Source organism: Pongo abelii, chromosome 17 (genome assembly GCF_028885655.2).
Source record: "Pongo abelii isolate AG06213 chromosome 17, NHGRI_mPonAbe1-v2.0_pri, whole genome shotgun sequence".
In the NCBI taxonomy this organism is placed as follows: Eukaryota; Metazoa; Chordata; class Mammalia; order Primates; family Hominidae; genus Pongo; species Pongo abelii.
Window position 1 is genome coordinate 38,237,168 of NC_072002.2, and position 21,696 is coordinate 38,258,863.

The 21,696-nt window shown below is 41.1% G+C and overlaps 1 protein-coding gene across 4 annotated transcripts in view; it reads left to right on the top strand.

Annotated features, from left to right (window-relative positions):
- The window catches only part of TTC39C (tetratricopeptide repeat domain 39C), a 119,409-nt gene that overhangs the window by 11,405 nt on the left and 86,308 nt on the right, over window positions 1-21,696 (top strand). The window contains exon 1 of one of the 4 annotated variants that reach the window (XM_054537724.2): window positions 1,023-1,046. The exons of 2 other annotated variants lie outside the window; for them this stretch is intronic. The gene's annotated coding sequence lies outside the window, so the exon portion shown is untranslated. Of the gene's footprint in view, window positions 1-1,022; window positions 1,047-16,013; window positions 16,173-21,696 lie in introns of those variants that run through there. One more of the 4 variants, XM_054537723.2, reaches the window with a different exon arrangement.

Below are 21,696 nucleotides of genomic sequence, written 5' to 3' on the forward strand. Positions count from 1 at the left end.
TAAACACCAGTCACGCACACATTGCTTCTAGAGCCCAAACAGCTCCAGAAAAGTATGGCAGCTCCGGTTTCTCTGTCCCTTGCCATGTGGATGGAGAACTACTGAGGTTCTTCCCGTCTTCATACTCCACACGGATCTAACTTAAAGGAACAGTGTCTCTCCAGCCACTAGGTGACTTTATTTTCCTGTCCTGTTCCCACCCAGCTCTTCCTAACTTTGAATCTCAAAGTATGAACTGGCCTATATGCTTCCCAGGAAGTGAGCAAGTTTTGTTTTTGTTTTTTGCTAAGTAGGTTGTGCAAGTTAAACAAACAAAAATTTAGTTAAAAAGCAAAGGCTAAATGCCCATGAATCAGGGCACAGTTGCCTCAAAGTTCCATGGTCTTTAGAAGCATGGGATGCTTCTAAAGTGTGAGGAAATAGGGTCAGATGCCTCATGATTTTCTGTTGAGCTTGTACTTAGAAGTAATTAGGAAAGGAAAGCCACATAATGTAGTATGTTATAGGGCACCTTGATACACAGATAGGCAGAGCTTTCCCTGGTCCCACGCTCAACCATGACATCAGTTGCATCCCATAATACATGTTAGCTCAGCCTGTTTTACATGCTCAGGTGCACCATAACGCTCCTTTTGGGTGGGGCTTTTCCAGGAAGATACGAGTCTCAGCGTGGTGCGCCTCACTCCCAGCGCCTACAGCTGGGTGTTATTTGCTGCTCTTTCCACTTTGGCCTTCTTAGCACACAGATTATTGTCTTTTGTTGCCTCCTTCCATCTGCAGCAGCCATTGTTTGTGTTGTACTTCATTAAGTTATCACTCCATAAAATAAGCATCAAAGATAAACAGATTTGCAAATATTTATATCATTCTGTCTCTCTTGCAAATGAAACTCTTTGGTACTATTCTAACAGGACAGGACAAAAAGAGGGAAAATGACATTTTGAATCCAAATTCAAGTTGAATTTGCTAAATGATGGAGAAACAAGAAATCGGCTGGGCCCAGTGGCTCACACCTGTGATCGTAGCACTTCGGGAGGCCGAGGCAGGTGGGTCACTTGAGGTCAGGAGTTCGAGACTAGCCTGGCCAACATGGTGAAACCCCGTCTCTACTAAAAATACAAAAATTAGCCGGGCATGGTGGTGGGTGCCTGTAGTCCCAGCTACTCAGGAAGCTGAGGCAGGAGAATCGCTTGAACCCGGAGGCAGAGCTTGCAGTGAGCCAAGATCGCACCACTGTGCGAGACTCCATCTCAAAAGAAAAAAAAAAGTAATCGGATTAAACTAAAATTCATGCTGCGCGGCCTCTAGGATTGCTTCCAATAGGATGAGTCACTGGCAAGGCTTCGAGTGCTTCCCCTCTTCCCCAATTTCGAATGGTGAATTGCAAAATCTCAAGTTATGTGTTGTCAACTGATATCTGGAACAAGAAAGAACTTGATATCTTTCTGTCTTGCAAATTATGCTCACTCGCATCTTTATTTAGGCCTAAAATAAAGTAGCATGTTGGAATTCATCAGCTGCACACATCTCTGATGTGACTTTTTTTTTTTTTTTTTTTTTTTGAGATAGGGCCTCGCTCTGTCACCCAGGCTGCAGTGCCGTGGTGTGATCATAGCTCACTGTAGCCTTGATCTCTTGGGCTCAAACCATCCTCCCGCCTTAGCCTCCTGAGTAGCTGGGACTACAGGCCTGTGCCACCACACCCGGCTAATTTTTTATTTTTTTATTTTGTAGTAGAAATGAGGTCTTGCTGTGTTGGCCAGGCAACTCCTGAGCTCAAGCAGTCCTCCCACCTCAGCCTCCCAAAGTGCTGGGATTACAGGGTGAGCCACTGCACCTGGCCTGATGTGACTCTTGACCTATCCAAGGCTACATGGGGGCTGCTTTTCCAGGCCTACAGTTGTTGAAGGAATTGGGCTACTGACTTTTCTCCACGTTATAGCCAGGTTTGCATCCATTTAGTAGCACAGAAAAGAGTTTTGTTTACATCTGGAATGCCATTTGCTTCAGCTGTCAACCATGTGGATCCAAATCTATTTTTGGTTATTTCTGTATTGATGATTGGTGAGACACTCGTTACTTTGAGTTATCAAAATTACAAATGGAGCTAGAAATTACTCCTCTTGAAATAGCATGGGGGGAAAAAAAGGAGGTGGGAAAGGGCCGTGGTATGGGGGAAATGGCTAAACTACTTCTAAACTACTTAGAAGTTTAGCCAAAGTGTCAGGACCTGCTGTGGTGGAATCTCAGAGATTCTTGTTCTGGAGAAATTGCCAATGTGAAAATGACAAGGAGAGAATGCTTGAGTGTTTTTCTGTAGCCCTTGTGTGACATTTTGGATCTGGGCTGGGCTTATAAGAGAGAGTAGTTGAGGCTAACTTGAAATTGGGATCTTTTCTCCTAATGGAAGAATGTTGAGTTGTAAAACAAAACTTTATCAAAGAGCTATTCTACTAAAGTCTAGAAATTATACTTAAGGAAGCCTGTGAATAGTACGTAAACCCAAATGAAATTTTCTCGACCTATGCTCTACTAAAAACTGAAGAAAAATATAGATGCCTTAGTGAAAGATGCACATTTTCTATGACATTCAGAGCTGTTTACTGAGAACTAGTTCACACAAAATGTTATTATGAAGAATGTTTCTAGCTTCCCTTTGAAATGACTTCTAACTGAAAAATAGAGGTCTGTAATATTTTTATTTTTATTTGTTTATTACTATTTTTTGAGATGGAGTCTTGCTCTGTCACCCAGGATGGAGTGCAGTGGTGTGATCTCAGCTCACTGCAACCTCTGCTTCCCGGGTTCAAGCAATTCTCCTGTTTCAGCCTCCTGAGTAGCTGGGACTACAGGCACATGCCACCACGCCTGGCTAATTTTTGTATTTTTAGTAGAGATGGGGTTTCACCATATTGATCAGGCTGGTCTCGAACTCCTGACCTCAGGTGATCCACCCATCTCAGCCTCCCAAAGTGCTGCGATTACAGGCATGGGCCACCGCGCCCCTATGTAATATTTTTAAATGATTGCCTAAAATTAATTAGTGTTTGGGTTGCTTGTATAAATAGATGTGTGTGTTGTTGTTGTTGTTGTTGTTGTTTTTGTGAGACGGAGTCTTGCTCTGTCGCCCAGGCTGGAGTGCAGTGTTGCGATCTCAGCTCAGTGCAACCTCTGCCTCCTGGGTTCAAGCGATTCTCTTGTCTCAGCCTCCTGAGTAGCTGGGATTACAGGCGTGCACCACCACGCGTGGCTAAGTTTTGTATTTTTAGTAAAGACGGGGTTTTTCCATGTTGGCCAGGTTGGTCTCAAACTCCTGACCTGGGTAATCCAACCACCTTGGCTTCCTAAAGTGCTAGGATTACAGGCGTGAGCCACCAACACGGCCAGATGTGTGTGTTTAATCCTCAAAGCATTCCTGCAGTTTGTAGATTATGCCACATATAATAGAGGAATCATATTATAACTTAAAGCTCTTTGAGAAAATAGTGAAAATATCTTTTAAATTTCAATAGTTTGGGGGGAACAGGTAGTGTTTGGTTACATGGATAAGTTATTTAGTGGTGATTTCTGAGATTTTGGTGTACCTATCACCCAAGCAGTGTACACTGTACTTAATGTGTGATCTTTTATCCTTCACCCCCCTCCCACCCTTCCCCCGTGAGTCCCCAAAGTCTATTGTGTCATTGTTATGCCTTTGTGTCCTCATAGCTTAGATCCCCCCCACATAAGTGAGAACGTACGATGTTTGGTTTTCCATTCCTGAGTTACTTCACTTAGAATAATGGTCTCCAGCTGCATCCCGGTTACTGTGACTGTGATTATTTCATTTCTTTTCATGGTTGAGTAGTAGTTCGTGGTATATTTATACCACATTTTCTTTATCCATTCATTGATTGATGGAAATTTGGGCTGGTTTCATATTTCTGCAGTTGTGAATTGTGCTGCTATCAACATGCATGTACATGTGTCTTTTTCATATAATGACTTTTCTTTTCCTCTGAGTACCCAGTAGTGACATTGCTGCATCAAATGGTAGATCTACTTTTAGTTCTTTAAGGAATCTCCATACTGTTTATAATGAAAATATCTTGATTAATTTTGTTACTTTTAAAATAGTCCTTGTTGAAGGATGGGTTAGAAAGTCTTTTTAGTTGAGAAATGTGGTTTGGATGTCCTCTTTGTAAATTGCTTATCAGTGCTGTCTCCATGTGCCATTGGCATAGAACAGAGATGAATTGCCTATTTATTTGTATGACATAAGATAGAGAAGGAACTATTGCTGATGAGTTAGGAAGATACTTGATACACATTAGTGATAGATTGAGAAAAACTTTAAAAATTAATCTGAAGAATTATTTTCAGAACATATCGGTAACTCTTAATGACTATTGAGACTTAGCAATAAATGAATATGAATTAAGCAAAACTAGAGAGGAATCTGAATACAGTTAGAAGTAGTATACTCTTGTAATCGTACAAGTCTGTTGATCTTTGTTTAAATGCCTGCACGGGAAACAGTGACAGTGAATGGGGGTCAAGTGGGTCATAGGTGCACGCTGTTCATGTGTCACTGTGTCGTGTGTATTTCATCCTTAGTTCTCTTAACAGCCCCAAAGATAGGCCTTTTTTTTTTTTTTTGAGATGGAATCTCGCTCTGTCACCAGGCTAGAGTGCAGTGGCATGATCTAGACACACTGCAACCTCCACCTCCCAGGTTCAAGCGATTCTCCAGCCTCAGCCTCCTGAGTAGCTGGGATCATAGGCACCCGCCACTACGCCCGGCTAATTTTTTAGTAGAGATGGTTTCACCATGTTGACCAGCCTGGTCTCGAACTCCTGACCTCAGGTGATCTGCCTGCCTCGGCCTCCCAAAGTGCTGGAATTACAGGCATGAGCCACTGCACCCGGCTTTTTTTTTTTTTTTGAGACAGGGTCTCACTCTGTTTCCCAGGTTGGAGTGCAGTGGCAGCGCAATCTCAGCTCCTTGCAGCCTCCAATTCCTGGATTTAAGCGATTCTCATGCCTCAAACTCCTGAGTAGCTGGGACTACAGGCATATGCCACCACAACTGGCTACCTTTTTTACTTTTTTTTTTTTTAAGTAGAGTTGGGGTTTCGCCGTGGTGGCCAGGCTTGTCTCGAACTTCTGACCGCAAGTGATCTGGCTGCCTTGGCCTCCCAAAGTGCTGGGATTACAGGCGTGAGCCACTGTGCCTGTCCTCCAAGGATAGGTCTTTTACCATCACCTTGCACATAGAAAATTAAGGTTTACCAAACCCAAGTGAAAAAGATTGTGAGTGGAAGATCTGCTCCCAGCCCTAGAGTGTATGCTGGTTCCTCCAAAAGAAGGCTGTTTTTATGCCGGATAGTATTACGTGGACCTAGTAAGATTGCAGGTCAGTTTTCCAGCCCTGGTCTTCTTCCGGGGCTCTCAGGCTCAGTGAACTGCACCACTTGAAACCTGGTTGTACACACTAGAAGGCTCTTGGCATCTCTGTCTTACTCACCTTTATTGTCTGCCAGTTTTGTCTATCAAGTGTCTGTTGAATCCATCCACTTCTCTTCGTCTTTACTTCTACCGCCTAGTCCAGGCCACCCTCACCTCTCACTTGGACACTTGCACTGGCTCAGCTGGCTTCCTTATATCCTCCCTGCCCTTCCTTTACCTCCACCACCGGAGTGATCTGTCCAACATTAATGTCTTAATTGCATGCCTCGCCACTACTAAAATCTCTTTTGCAGTCTCTGTGGTAGGCTGAAAAATGGTCCTCCAAAAGGTATCTACTTCCTAATCCCTAGAATCTCTCAGTGCTACCTTGTAAGGAAAAGAATAAAAGGTGCCTTGCAGATGTGATTAAGTTAAGGATCTTGAGATGAGGGATTATCCTGGATTATCTCGATGGGCCCTAAATGCAATCACATGTATCCTTACAAGAGGAAGGCAGAAAGAGATTTTACACACACGCAGAAGAAGGCGAAATGGAAACATCAGGAGACAGATCTGAAGACATTGGCCTTGAAGATTAGAGCCACAGCTGCCCTAAGCCCAAATGCAGCCAGTCACCAGAGGATGGAAGAGGCATGGAAGGGACTCACCCCTAGAGCCTCCCCAGGGAGTGTGACCCTGCCGATACCTCGATTTCAGCCCAATGACACTGATGTCACACTTCTGGTCTAAAGAACTGTAAGAGAATACATTTCTCTTGTTTTCAGCCACCAGGTTTATGGTAATTTATTACAACAGCCACAGAAAACTGATTCAGCCTCCCATTGCTTAGGGACCAAACTCTGTGGCAGGATTTATCTGGCATAGCTTGGGCCTGCTTGGTTTGCCCCTTGACCATCACTGCCTTATCTCATTTTTTTCATATGAAGATTGAGTATCCCTTATCCTAAATGCTTGGGACCGGAAATGTGTTGGATTTCAAATTTTTTCAGATTTTGGAATATTTGCTTATACATAATGAGATATTTTAGGAATGGGACCCAAGTCTAAACACAGAATTCATTTATGTTTCATATACATTTTATGCATAGAGCTTGAAGGTAATTTTGTACAATATTTTAAATAATTTTCTGCATGAAACAAAGTTTTGACTGCATTTTGACTGTGAATGTCACATGAGATCAGGTGTAGAATTTTTCACTTTTGGCAGCATGCCAGCCCTCAAAAAGTTTCAGATTTTGGAGCGTTTTGGGTTTCAGATTTGCAGGTTAGGATGCCTAACCTGTATTTTAAAATGATTTTGTTGTATTATTTCTAGGCTGTGGCTGTACAAATCCCAGTTAGCTCATGCTATAAAATAGACTCATATTTCCCCCTTTTATACAGTGGTTTGTAGAAAAACAGAAAAGTAAAATAGCTTTAAATTGGCAATGGCTTTGGTTTTAACCAGCTTTAGAATCCATATTAACCTTCATTGAAAAGATCAATGCTGGCTGGGTGCAGTGGCTCACACTTGCATTCCCAGCACGTTGGAAGGTGAAGACGAGTGGATCACTTGAGACCAGGAGTTTGAGACCAGCCTGGCCAACATGGCGAGAGCCTGTCTCTGCTAAAAATACAAAAATTAGCCGGGCCTGGTGGCACATGCCTGTAATCCCAGCTACTCGGGAGGCTGAGGCATGAGAATCACTTGAACCTGGGAGGCAGAGGTTGCAGTGAGCTGAGATCACGCCGCTGTACTCTAGCCTGGGCAACAATGTGAGACTCTATCTCAATAAATAAATAAATAAAATAAATAAATAAAATAAATAACCAGTGCTTTCTCCAATTATGCCATTTGGTAGCCTTGTCTTCCATTGCTGTGTTCTTTCCTTACTCTTTGACCTGTAGTTACTTACCATGATCTTTCAGATTCTTGACTTTGCTTTGCTTCCTCCTGACACAGAGTTTTCATTGCATGTGGAATCTCTCCTCCAAGCTGACTCAATTTCTACTTATCCTTCAACCTCAACTCCACCTTCCCTTCCTGGAGAGGCTTTCCCTGGTCTTCCAGCCTCATTTGTTTGCTATGCATTCTGTAAGAATCCTGTGGGTTCTTACCTTAGTTTGTAATCATGCACAGACAGCCCTGGTCTTACTTGGTTCTAATATGCACAGATTCCAGTTTCCAGAGTTAAGTAACACCAGTTCCCCAATAACACAGTTCAATTTTCAGTTACTACTGTGTATGAACTTTGAGTAAGTTGTAGCCACTAGCTCTTCAGGCCACAAATCATTATGTATATAAGAGGTGCACATCATGATCAGTAGCCAGTTGTGTGACTTCTTTCAGAGTCTGTCTGTGACTGGTCATTGCACCTCTGTTGTTCAGTTCACAGAGAGCAAAAAGTGTCCTTGTGTTGCTTCCTTCATTCCTAGTGATAGACCCACTGACATTTTACTCAAAGGGATAATTGAAAGAGGACTTTGGCCAACAAAGATGAAAGTGCAGCAAAGAAAAAAGTGGTAACACTGGAACTGAAATTGGAATGAAGTCTAAATGGAAGGAATAGCTGACCTGGAATGTTGACACTGCTCCTGCAGCAAAGAAAAAAGTGGTAACACTGGAACTGAAATTGGAATGAAGTCTAAATGGAAGGAATAGCTGACCTGGAATGTTGACACTGCTCCTGCAGCAAAGAAGAAAGTGGTAACACTGGAACTGAAATTGGAATGAAATCTAAATGGAAGGAATAGCTGACCTGGAATGTTGACACTGCCCCTATTTGAGGGACTGTGGATGTGCAGCCACAGGCACTTAGTGAAAGGGAGTTTATTAAACATAAAGGAGGAAAGTTGTTGTAAGAAAAAAGATGCAGATGTCCCAGAGGAGGTGACACTGGCCAAGAAAAACTTCACATTCAAAGAACTCTTGGAAAGATCTCACAACATTGAAAGCACAAAGGCTAAACTGAAGCTGATCCAAACTTCATAAGGAGTGTCACAGTTCAAAATATGACAGAGATGCGTACTTTACATCATACATTATCTTACAAGAAGAGGGCATGCCCTGCTCAAAATCCTCTAGATAAGTTTCTTACAAAGAAGGAAATCCCTTTAATGCTCAATGTTTCTAATGTTTTAAATAAGAGTTTATAAAATAAATGTTTTGCTAACTTTTTCATTTCCCTAATGTTTATAAATGGTAGAGTTTTTAAATGCTTTTAAATTATTTTTTCAATTGTGGTAAAATATACATGAGGTAATATTCACCATTTTATTCATTTTTAGATGTACGGTACGGTGGCATTAGTGGCATTAAGTACAACCATCACCAGCATCCATCTCCAGAACAGTTTTGTCTTTCCAAATGGAAACTTTGTACCCATTAAACAACAATTTCCCATTTCTCCGTAGCCCCAGCAACTGCCCTTCTGCTTTCTGTCTCTATGAGTTTGTCTATGATAGGTACCTCTTATGAGTGGAATCATACAGTATTTGTCTTTTTGAGATTGGCTTATTTCACTTAGCATAATGTTCATGAGGTTCATTTATGTTATAGCATATGTCAGAATTCTCTTTAAGGCTAAATAATATTCCATTGTTTGTATATACCACATTTTGTTTATCCATTCATCCATTAATGGACACTTGGGTTGCTTCTACCTTTTGGCTGTTGTGAACAATGCTTCTATGAACATGGATGTTCAAATATCTGAGCTGCTTTCAGTTTTTTCGGGTATATACCCAGAAGTGGAATTGCTGGATCATATGGTAATTCTAGTTTTAACTTTCTTTCTTTTCTTTTCTTTTGTTTTCTTTTTTCTTTTCTACAGAGACAGAATCTTGCTCTCTTGCCTAGGCTGGAGTACAGTGGTGTGATCAGAGATCACTGTAACCTTAAACTTGTTGGCTCAAGTGATCCTCCTGCCTCAGCCTCCCAAGTAACTAGGACTGCATGCATGTGCCATCACGTCTGGCTAATTTTAGTTTTTGTAGAGCTACGGGCTCGCTGTGTTGCCTAGGCTGGCATCTAACTACTGGGATCAAGGGATCCTCCCACCTTGGCCTTCCAAAACACTGGGATTACAAATGAGAGTCACTGTGCCAGCCCTATTTTTAATTTTTTGAGGAATTACTATACTGTTTTCCACAGTGATTTTACCATTTTACATTCCCATCAGTGGTACACAAGAGTTCCAGTTTTTCCACATCCTTGCCAACAGTTTTCTTGATTTGTTTTAGATAATAGCCATCCTAATAGGTGTGAGGTGGTATCTGATTTACATTTCCCCAGTGATTAGTGATATTGAGCATCTGTTCATGCGCTTGTTGGTCATTTGTATATATTCTTTGGAGAAATGTTTATTCAGGTCCTTTGCCCATTTTTTAAATGGGTTGTTTGGTTTTTGTGTTGTTGAGTTTCAAGAGTTCTTTATGTATTCTGGATATTAACTCCTTATCTAATGTATAATTTTCAGATATTTCCCCCCAGTCCATGGATTGCCTTTTCACTCTGTTGTTAGTGTTCTTTGATGCAGAAAAAATTTTAATTTTGATATAGACTGGTGTATCTGTATTTTCTGTTTTTGTGTGTGCCTTTGGTATCACATCCAAGAAACCATTGCCAAATCCAATGTGATGAAGCTTTTTGTCTGTTTTCTAATAAGAGTTTTATAATTTTAACTCTAATGCCTAGGTCTTTGATCCCCTGTGACTTAATATTTTGTATGGTATAAAGTAAGGGTCAACTTCATTCATTTGAATATGGATGACCAGTTTTTCCAGCACTGTTTGTTGAAAAGATTGCCCTCCATGCATGAAGGTTTATTTCTAGGCCCTCTATTCTTTTGCATTGGTCTATATGTCAGGGTTTGTGCTGGTACAACACTGTTTTAATACTGTAGCTGTGTAGTAAGTTTTGAAATCAGGAAGTGTGAGATCTTCCAATTTGTTCTTTTTCAAGACATTTTGGCTATTTGGGGTCCCTTGAGATTCCATATGAATTTTAAGATGGAGTTTTCTATTTCTGCATAGAAGACATTGTTGGTATTTTGATAGGGATTACATTGAATCTAGAGGTGACTCGAGTAGCATTGGCTAGTATTAAGTTTCCCAATCCATAAACATGGGACATCTTTCCATTTATTGATCTCATCTTTAATTTCTGTCAGCACTGCTTTATAGTTTTCAGTGTATAAGTCTTTCACCTCGCTGGTTAAGTTTATTCCTGAGTATTTTATTCTTTTTGATGCTATTGTAAATGGAACTTTCTTAATGTTTTGAATTATTCATTGTTAACATATAGAAATACAACTGATTTTTATGTGTTGATTTCGTATCTTGCAACTTTGCTGAATTTATTTCTTTTAACCATTTCTTGTAGAATTTTTAGGGGATATTTTTGTTTCTGTTTTTGTTTTCTTGAGACAGGATCTCACTTTGTTGCCCAAGCTGGAGTACAGTGGCGTGATCGCAGCCTACTGCAGTCTTGATCTCCCCAGGCTCAGGTGATTGTCCCACCTCAGCCTCCTGAGTAGCTGGAGCTACAGGTGTGTGCCACTGCACCTGGCTAATTTTTGTATATTTTTGTAGAGATAGGGTCTTGCCATGTTGCCCAGGCTGGTCTCGAACTCCTGGGCTCAAGCAATCTGTCCGCCTTGGCCTCCCAAAGTGCTGGGATTACAGACGTGAGACACCATGCCTGGCCATTTTTAGGGTTTCTTACATCTAAGATCATGTCATCTGTAAACAGAGATAATTTTATTGCTTTTCTTTCCAATTTGGATGCTTTTTATTTCTTTTCCTTTACTACTTGCTCTGGCTAGGACTTCTGGTGCTATGGTGAATAGCAATGGCAAAAGTGGGCGTTTTTGTCTTTTTCCTGATCTTAGAGGAAAAGCTTTTGGTCTTTTACTGTTGAATATGATGTTAGCTGTGGGTTTAATGTTTTGATGAAGTTTTTAAAAAGATCATAGGGCACTTGTGATTTTTCCCATTTATTAAGATCAGTTTGTATGGTTTCAGCTTGCATGGTCCTTTTTAGGATCTTACTCTATTGTATAAAGTGAGTACTGCCTGTATTCCCTAACATAATATTTCCCCCAGTTGGACTATGCTCCTTGAGATTAAGAATTTTGTCTGTTTTGCTCACTGCTATATCCCTAATGTCTGGCATGTAGTAGGTACTCAGTCAATGATGTATGAATGATTCTTACTTTTTAAACATGAGTTATTCTGGGTTCCCACCATTTGTGCTATTCATCCCCCATTCTCCAAATGTGTGGATTCCTTGTGATAGGACATTTGTCTGGTGTATTGGAGAGTAGTGTTGCAGAGTCTCAGATAGACCGTCTCACCAGGAGGATTGGGTGAGACTCCAAATTGATATCTCACTTATTTTAAGGCTTGCATATATTAGACATTCTGTGTTGTATTAACTGGTTACTACAACACTTTGGTATTATCAATTTAGCATTTAGATATGGAATATGTTCCTTTGGAAATGCAAAATTCAGTACAAATGGAAGGTGGTAGTAAAGTGTAGTTGGTGGCAGGGTTGCTGTTGTGAACTCGGGTTCTTCAAGGAGATCACAAGGAGACTGTGGCATTTTATGTTGGTGTATGACTGTGAAAGGCAGGTACCATGGATCAGGTCAGGAGAAAAGATCTTTTAGCTCTTTTCATTCTTCAGGCAACATGTTTCTTCAGAGACTTCCCTGCAGGTGAGGCCTCAGCCTGGGGTCAGTGAAAATCCAACTCCAAATCAGCACTTGCTATGCTATGCTACGCATCCATATGCCCTGAGTTGTCAGATGTGTGTCTAGTGGCACCATTTATCTCTTATAATTCAAAACCAAATTCTGCAGAGGGTGATGTTTGTTTAAAGTCGAGTCCTCTTTATTTTCATATATAAACTCTACATTAATTGAGTGCCGACTGTGTTTAAATGATCATGGTAGGTCCCGAAAGGAGACAAAGATGAGTAAGATCCACTCCCTGCCCTCAAAGAAGTCCCATCTGATGAGGACAGTCTACACAGCATGTGACTTATTTTTATTTTTATTATTCTTGAGACAGAGTCTCACTCAGTCGCCCAGGCTGGAGTGCAGTGGTGCAATCACAGTTCACTGCAGCCTCGACCTCTCAGGCTCAGGTGATCCTCCTACCTCAGCTTCCCGAGTAGCTGGAACCACAGGCGTGTACCACCACGCCCGGCTAATTTTTGTAGTTTTTGTAGAGATGGGGACTCACCATGTTGTCCTGGCTGGTCTTGAACTCCTGGGCTCAAGCAATCCGTCCGCCTTGGCCTCCCAAAGTGCTGGGATTACAGGCATGAACCACCATGCCTGGCCCACACAGCATATAATTTAAATGGAATCACATCATGAGAACAGTAATAAAAACAGGCATATTGGTCCACTTAGGCTGCCATAACAAGACACCAAAGGCTGGGTGGCTTAAACAGCAGAAATGTATTTTCTCACAGTTCTAGAGTCTGGGAGTTTGAGACCAGGGAGCCAGCATGGTTGAGATCTGGTGAGGGCTGGCTCTCTTCCTAGCCTGTGGACAGCTACTTTCTGGCCATGTTCTCACATGGCCTTTTCTGTGAGTGTGAGGGGCACATATGAGAGAGTGAGATCTCTTTCTTCCCCTTCGTATAAAGCCACCAACCCTCTTGGATTAGGACCCCATCCTTATGACCTCATTTAAACTCAGTTACCTCCTAAAAGCCCTGTGTCCAGATATAGTCAAATTAGGGGTTAGGGCTTCAACATAGGACCTTTTGGGGGATGCAGTTCAGACCATAGCAACAGAGATACGTGGCACTTAGGACCCCCAGTTCGCCAGGCGCTATGCTGGCATCCTCATTCAGTCCCCCCATGCACCTGTAAGGTAGGTACTGTCATTTCCCCCTACTTTACAGATGATGAAACTGCAACTCAAAATAATTATTTTCCAAGGACGCTTCACTTAGCAGAGCCAGGACTTGAAACCAGGGCCATGGGAATTGAGGGAGTGTCAGAGGAGGTGCCTTGAGGATGAGCAGGGAAGTCTCGCAGGGTACTGGGGCAGAGCCAGCATCCTCAGACTAGGCATGTGTTATAGTCAGGGTCAAACTGTTCTGTGGCCGCACAAATAGAAGTGTATTCAAGGGGATGATGGAGGTAGACACACATGATAGGTGGGTCTGTGTTCTATGTAGAGCCATGGATTTTACCCTTTTCCACTTGGGAAGTAAGGAGCCATTGGTAGGTTTTTGTTTTGTCTTGTTTTGTTTGTAGAGACGGAGTCTCACTGTGTTGCCCATGTTGGTCTCAAACTCCTGGCCTCAAGCGATCCTCTTGCCTCGGCCTCCCAAAGTGCCAGGATTACAGGTGTGAGCTGCTGTGCCTGGCACCATTGGTGGTTTTTAAGCAGAGGAGTGACATGGATTTGTGTTTTAGAAAACTAATTCTGGGGACACTGTACACAGTAAGCCTGGAGGAAAGAAAACAAGTTAGAGAGTGATTGTCATAGCCCACATGGAGTCTGGGGAGAGCAGGGGAAATACGTGTGAAATGTTATAGGAGGTAGATTCAGCAGGACTCCTGTTTGGTTTCAGTTTGATTTTTGGTTGTGGTTGGGAGGAAGAAGGAGGAATTGAGGATGTTCGGGGTCACTAGTTAGATGGTGCGGCCATTCAGAGCAAGAGAGGGAATACAGGAAGAGTAACAAATTTGAAGGATTAAGCAATGTTATAATTTCTTTACCAATTTGTCATCAATTGGGAAATGATACACCAATTATTTTAACTCTCTTGGGAAAGAAATGTGTGTAGTACTGAATATTGAAAAAAGACTTGAAGTAGCTGGAGGAGTAAATTGGAGGCCTCTTGATTGGGATCGTGATTGGGACCACTAGTGATGATTTATTATAATTTAAGAAGTCAGTTAAAGCAGAGGATTCTAAAAATGAATTAACATCAAATAAACATTTTATTACTTTTGATATGGGGCTGAGGCTTTTACTTTGTGAGTTTGGTGATGGATTTTTAATTTGACTTTCTTGCGTAAGCCACATCTATAATACATTTCTGTGTCTTTCAGTATTGGGGTCACTAAAGTGGAGTAAAAGGTTAAAATCATTTGTGAAGCAATATTGGGTGAACGCCCCTTAGTTTTACAAGCCTTTTCCACTTATCTTGCTTTCACCTAACCCTAACGTAACTTTTAAAGTCATCTGCCATTTTCAGATCTTTTCAAAGCATTTATTTATTTTTCATACGTCATGTTTTTTCACACCCTTATTTCATGTAGTTACATAGTAAACAATCAATTATGTAGTTGCCATTTAACAAGGCTATATATATTTGTATATAACAATTGTTATATAACAAGGGCAATAAGAATAATCACATTTGGAAATAATCACTAGAGACTCTCAGTAAGCATACAGCTTAACTAGTAAAGAGAAAAGCCCACTAGCTTGAGTATTCAATAGGTGAAGGGCATCTAGCGTTCTATCTCTCTCTCTCTCTGACATCAGTTAATCCAGAGATTTAGGTGAGTGAAGATTGGTTAAGCGAGTTTCCACTGTGTGTTACTTTTTGTGTGCATGTGTGCAGATAACAAAAGGGCCAGTGTAGACATCAGTGTGAAATGGTGGTACTATATTTTTGGGGGGCTATATTATAAATTACTGATTATTTCCAAAACAGTTACAAAGAGAAAATATAGATTGTAGGAGGGATTATGCAATGATAGTTTAAAATGAAAGTGGTGTTAGTGGAATTTTGCATTAGCTACAATAGTGAAACAAAGTGGATTGAGTTCAGGGAAAAAAGTAGGGGATCTGAGGGTCTGTTGGATTGCTAGAGAGAGATGAATGGAAGTATTTCCTTCTGAAAATCAGATTTACATGTCATTTCATAATTCATGCCTGCATAGACCCCTAATGCCATCAGTTAAAATTATCGTTGCTTCGAAGTGAGCCCACCTACTTTCTGGCCATGCTAAAAGCACAGCTAATGATAGCATCTAAAACAGCTTGCACATGCAGTACATTATAGTAGGAACTCAGTTATTTTCCCTTGATAATTAGCATTGATTCGCTAGCACAGAAAGAGAAAGCTGGAGGCTTTTGAGAACTCTGGGCTCCACCTTGCAGCAAGCCTGTGTCTGATGGAGCTCTAGTAGGTGGGTGGGTAGTAGAGAAAGCACTAGCCAATAGTCCAGCAGTGTGTTAACCGTGTAAGAGAAGGGCCAAGAGTGTCATTTGCCACCTTAAGAGACCAAGCAAATTACTATAAAATGCAACAAGTTCCCTGGTTCATGGTCCTTCAGGAATATTGGCCTCTGTCATTAGGTTAGGAATAGCTAGTAATCACGAAATATTTTAGGGACCGCTTTCCTCTTATCTGTTGCCCTGATTTGCTGTAGTTATTTTAATAATGGAGAGAAATTGAGCCTCTTAATACTTTTAATGAGTGTATTATATTACTTTTTCTTTTAACAATTTAAAATAGTTTAAATATACAAAAGTGCAGCATATTATAAACAAATATAGATGTCCTTCATACTCAGAATTATGTTTTGAAAAATGTTAACATTTGCAAACATTTGCTATATTCACTTCTGATATCTTTAGAGAAGTAAGACATTACAGATACAGTTAAACTTCCCTTTCAGCTCAGCATGATTACATTTTTCTCTTTCTCTCTCCATAGGCCACCAGTGTCATCAAGCTGGTATATGTCTTTTCCATCCGTATGTTACGCTTTTATTGCACATTTTTAACCATTAACAACATATAAGTTTCTGTTTTCAAATTAGCATGATAAATATCCTTTGCAGTTTGTATTTTTCACCCGATTTTTAAGTTTTGAAGTCGACCCATGTTGATCTATGTTATAAAACAAGTATAATCATTTTAATGTCTAAATCAAGTGTTATGTTATATAAATATATGATATACTTAGTCATTATGGGTAACCATTTAGGTGGGTTCTATTTTCTTAGGACCTTAACAGTACTATAGTGCAGCAGTCCCCAACCTTTTCGGCACCAGGGACTGGTTTCATGGGCCACAATTTTTCTAAGGGTGCGGGGGATTGCGGGGGATGGTTTTGGGATGAAACTGTTCCACCTCAGATCATCAGGCATTAGATTCTCATAAGAAGTGCACACAACCTAGACCCCCCACGTGCACAGTTCACAGTAGGATTCACGTTCTTAGGAGAATCTAATACTGCTGCTAATCTGGCAGGAGGTGGAGCGCAGGTGGTAATGCACGCTCACCTGCTGCTCACCTCCTGCTGTGTGGCCCAGTTCCTAAAAGGCCATGGACCCTGTGTCCCAGGGGTTGGGAACCCCTGCTTTAGTGCACATCTTTATACACGTTTTTATGCACATGTGCAAAACATTGCTGGGGTATATGTCTAGTTGTGGAATTGTTTTGTCTAAGGATCAATGATACTATACGTTGGCAAATCTCTCTCCAAGAGTTTTTACAGGGGCTTATAGTTTTCTGTCCTGTGTATGATATAATTTAAGATGTAAAAAGACTCCAAAAGAATAAACGAATATACCCTGTATATTTACACAGTGTAAATAAGGGGTGTGCCTAATGACATTTAGGGTCCCGGGGTTTTTTCAATTAGCTAGTCCTTATTGAACATTTCCTGTGTACTGAAGCATTGTGGAAGTTTCTGGAGCAATTTGAGAGCAGATACCATGACTCTCATAAAAATGTCTGTGTTCAGTGCCTGCAGAACAGTACATTTTGGGGATAAAATCAGTGAAACTATGTGGAAGAAATAAGGTCTGGTCCCTACTCACAAGAAATTTAGAGTCTAGGATTATATAATATACATATATGAAAGATATACATTAATGAATCAGACTAAGTAGTTGAAAATAATGTAATTTGTAGAAGTAGCTTGAAAATTAAGTTGAAGCAGTATATGTTGAAAAAAGAATGAAATAAAAAACTACCCAGTGAGCTGGGTGTGGTGGGTATGTGTCTGTAGTCCCAGCTATTTGGGAGGCTGAAGTGGGAGGATTGCTTAAGTTGGAGACTTTGAGGCTGCAGTGAGCCATGATTGTGCCACTGCACTCCAGCCTGGGTGACAGAGCAAGACCCCATCTCTAAAAACAAAAAAACGACTCAGTGACACCATTCTTTTTTCCCTACCCCTCCTTTCCCCATCTTAGAATTAAACATTGAGAGAATCAAGTTATTAGAGCATTCAGCAACAGAAAAATACAATCAAAGGGATAGGAACAACTCAGGGTTTTCTGATCATGAACCAGGTTGGAGACACTGAGGCCAGATGCCCCATGGGAGGCAGGGCACTCTACGTGTGTCTTGAAGCCCTTCCCATCTGTCGCCTGGGTTGTAGTTGCTCAACACAAGACTGCAAGTGTGTGTTTCTTCCTATCCCATATTCAGAGCTTTCACACATTTCATGAAGTATCTCATATTCAGAGCTCACTGAAGTCTCTTACTGCACCATTAACTATTAAATCCATAAAGTCCCTGAGCAAAGGCACATGGGAAGATGAAGGTTTGCCACCAGGGCAGTTCTTGGGATGGAGAAAATCTCAGGGGTATGGTATTAAGCTCATTCACAGCAGGCTCAGGAGTGAAGAAGTAGTTTTGCATCTGCAAAGGGTTTCTCTAGTTCCTACCAGCTCAAACATTTAGCATTGCACAGGCAGGGCAGCATTTTAACTTCTTGCCAAAAGTCTCTTTACCACCGAGGATTGGATTTTTCACCTATGGGAATTAAACTTCTCTTCTATAATGGCAGTTGGCTGAAAGAGCATTTGTGTGTGTGTGTGTGTGTGTGTAATAACCAGTTTTGCTAGCGCCATAGTGCAAACCCAGGAACATTGATTTCTTTCTCCATACACAGCACAGGGGCAGGTTATAGAGAGGGCATCATGGAAAAAGTCAGACTTTTTCTAGGATTTGAATTGGCAGTCTGAAGAGGAGAGGAGTGGATGTGCAGAGGCTGCGAGGCAAAGATCAGTGATGTGGGGTGGTTAAGGGCTTGCACATTTGCTGAGCTGGACCAGAGAACCTGCTTGGAAGAAGTGAGAAGCCGTGCTAGCGAAGGCCAGGTGCTTGCAGAGGCTCAGAGCCTGGCAGTTGCATTAGTTTGCTGTGATGCACAGTGCAAAGAGGTGTTTGGTCAAGGACCAGTGGCATGGTGAAGTGTCTCCAGGGCGCACCGCTTCTGTGGCAGTTTGGTGTGGACAGAGTTCGGGTAGGCTCTGTGTAGCAAGGCTGTCATGAGAGGTGAGGACCGAGATAGAGGTTGGTGTGACAGGAACAAGGAAAGGGAAGAACATAGAGCAGGAACACAGGAGAACAAAGAAAGGTCAGGACCGTCAGCTTTCAAAGGCCACTGAGGACGAGGGGCCATCCGCTGGAATGGAAAACGAAGACGTACCTGGGGGGAAAGGATCTTAAATTCGGTTTAACAGAGCAGGCCTTCAGCAAATACAAGAATTCTTAATTTCAGGTAGGAAGATATTAGCAGTGTCTTCTAATATTTGTTTTCAGAAAGATTTATGTCATTTTAGTTCACACAACTGTGTCTGCCAGCATCATTAACTTACCTAACTTGTTTAGAAACAAAAATTCTAACAGCACCTCTGAGACCTTGCTAGTCTAAGTGTGGTTTGGAGACCAATGGCATCAGCACCATTTAGGCACTTGTTAGAATGTAGAGTCTCCAGGCCAGGTGCGGTGGCTCACACGTGTAATCCCAGCACTTTGGGAGGCCAAGGCAGGCCGATCACATGAGGTTAGAAGTTTGATACCCGCCTGGCCAACATGGCGAAACCGTGTCTCTACTAAAAATACAAAAATTAGCCAGACATGGTGGCACACGCCTGTAGTCTCAGCTATTTGGGAGGCTGAGGCAGGAGAATTACCTGAACCTGGGAGGTGGAGGTAGCAGTGAGTCAAGATCATGCCACTGCACTCCAGCCTGGGTGACGGAGTAAGACTCCGTCTCAAAAAGAAAAAAAAAAAGAATGTAGTGTCTCCAACCCCAGCCCACCCACCTGAGTGAGAATCTGCATTTTAACAAGGGGGTCAGGGGGGATTTGTGTGCACAGCAAAGTATAAGGCGCTCTGTTCTGACACACTGCCTTCCTATGGCTTAAAAATAAAATTGTAACTTAAAATATTATGGCATATTCAGTTTTGTTTTCTGAAAGGCTGTAATAAATACCCAAAATACCATTTTATAAGTGCTTGTACGATCAGTTGTAGAATTGATGATTTAGCAAGAAATACATAGTTTTCACTGTCTGTATTTCTATTCTGGAATGTAAACTCCATGGGAAGGGCCTCATTCCACTGCCTGCAATGGAGTTGGCACACACAGGTGCTCAAAAAATATTTGTGAAATTTTTTACAAGTAAATAGATGAAATTTAATTATATATTGGTGTTTTAAATTACTTCTTCTGTGTGCACATTTTAAAACTATGCCTTACGTTGATCAAATTAAAAACTTTAAATTATAAAGATAAATGCTTATTCATTGATAAAGTAGAAGGAAAGAAAAGTACATATATAGAAAAATCACCCTTTACTCCCACTACTTATAGATAACATTTAGGGTACTTCCTTCTGTGAAAAAAAAAATATATATATATATATATTTTTTGAGACGGAGTCTCACACTGTCACCCAGGCTGGAGTGCAATGGCACAATCTCTGCTCACCGCAAGCTCCGCCTCCTGGGTTCACGCCATTCTCCTGTCTCAGCCTCCCGAGTAGCTGGGACTGCAGGCGCCTGCCACCACGCCCAGCTAATTTTTTGTATTTTTAGTAGAGATGGGGTTTCACTGTGTTAGCCAGGAAGGTCTTGATCTCCTGACCTCATGATCCACCCGCCTTGGCCTCCCAAAGTGCCGGGATTACAGGCATGAGCCACCGCGCCCAGCCTGTGAATATTTTTACATAGTTTGTCCTACTACACATCTTACTTGTATCCTGCCTTTTCCATTTATCATCATGATACAGTAACTAGTTTATTGTATGTGCCAAGCTTCAGACTAGACATTTGAGATACTTTTCTTGTTTACTGATTATATCCACATAAGGCAGTATAATTACATCACATTTTCACATGAGGAAATGCAAGTTGAGAGTTTGTCTATCTTGCTAATAGTCATAGATTTAGTCCAGGATCAACTTGAGATTTTAACCTGGTAGCGTTTTCTAGAGCCTGTGCTTTTTCCAGTACACCAGAGTAAGCATTTCCTTAGTTATGACTTTTTGTTATAAAATAATATTTTGCTAGGTGAATATGTTTAATTTGGCTAACAGTCTGTATTCCTCAATATTCTAGTTATTCTTGTTTCTCAATACTGCATATAATACTACTGTGAATGTTTTTGCATAGAAATTTTTTCTATATTCTTCTTAGGATAGATGCTTAGAAACATTTTTAAGTCTCTTGAAATTTAGAGAACTTTCCAAAAGATTTGCACCAGTTTTCATTCGCACCACTCACTGTAAATATTATATTGTATATTTGAATGCATATAGACAAAGCAATATGCTTTTTTCATGCTTCCACAGAAAAAATACATTTAAACGTATTTTATTTTTGCTTCAAATAATATGACTTTTGTTTCACTTAATTTAATTGACTTTTGTTACTGAAATACTTAGCTTTCCCTAAATATCAGGTCTGTAGTACATAGAATGTTAGCATGACATTCATCTTCTGCCCTGCTCAAAACTTTAATACAGTTCGCAGTTTCTTAAGAAGATACACATTTACATTGATATATATTTCTTTTTTTTCTTTTTTTTGAGATGGAGTCTCACGTGGTCACACAGGCTGGAGTGCAGTGGCGCAATCTCCGCTTACTGCAACCTCCGCCTCATGGGGTCAAGCGATTCTCCTGCCTCAGCACCCCAAGTAGCTGGGATTGTAGGTGCCCGCCACCACTTCTGGCTAATTTTTGTATTTTTGGTAGAGATGGGGTTTCATCATGTTGGCCAGGCTGGTCTCGAACTCCTGGCCTCAAGTGATCCACCTGCCTCAGCCTCCCAAAGTTCTGGGATTACAGACATGAGCCACCGTGCATGGCCAACATTGATATATATTTCTTAATATCAGAATTCTTCATAAACTGTGGGGATTTTATGGTTATACAACCCAGTCATTCAACTTTAATGTGTATTTAATACCACTTCTTCTAAAAAATCATTAAGATGTCATTCTTAGACTATTGTATAGTGTTTCTTTCTTTCCTTT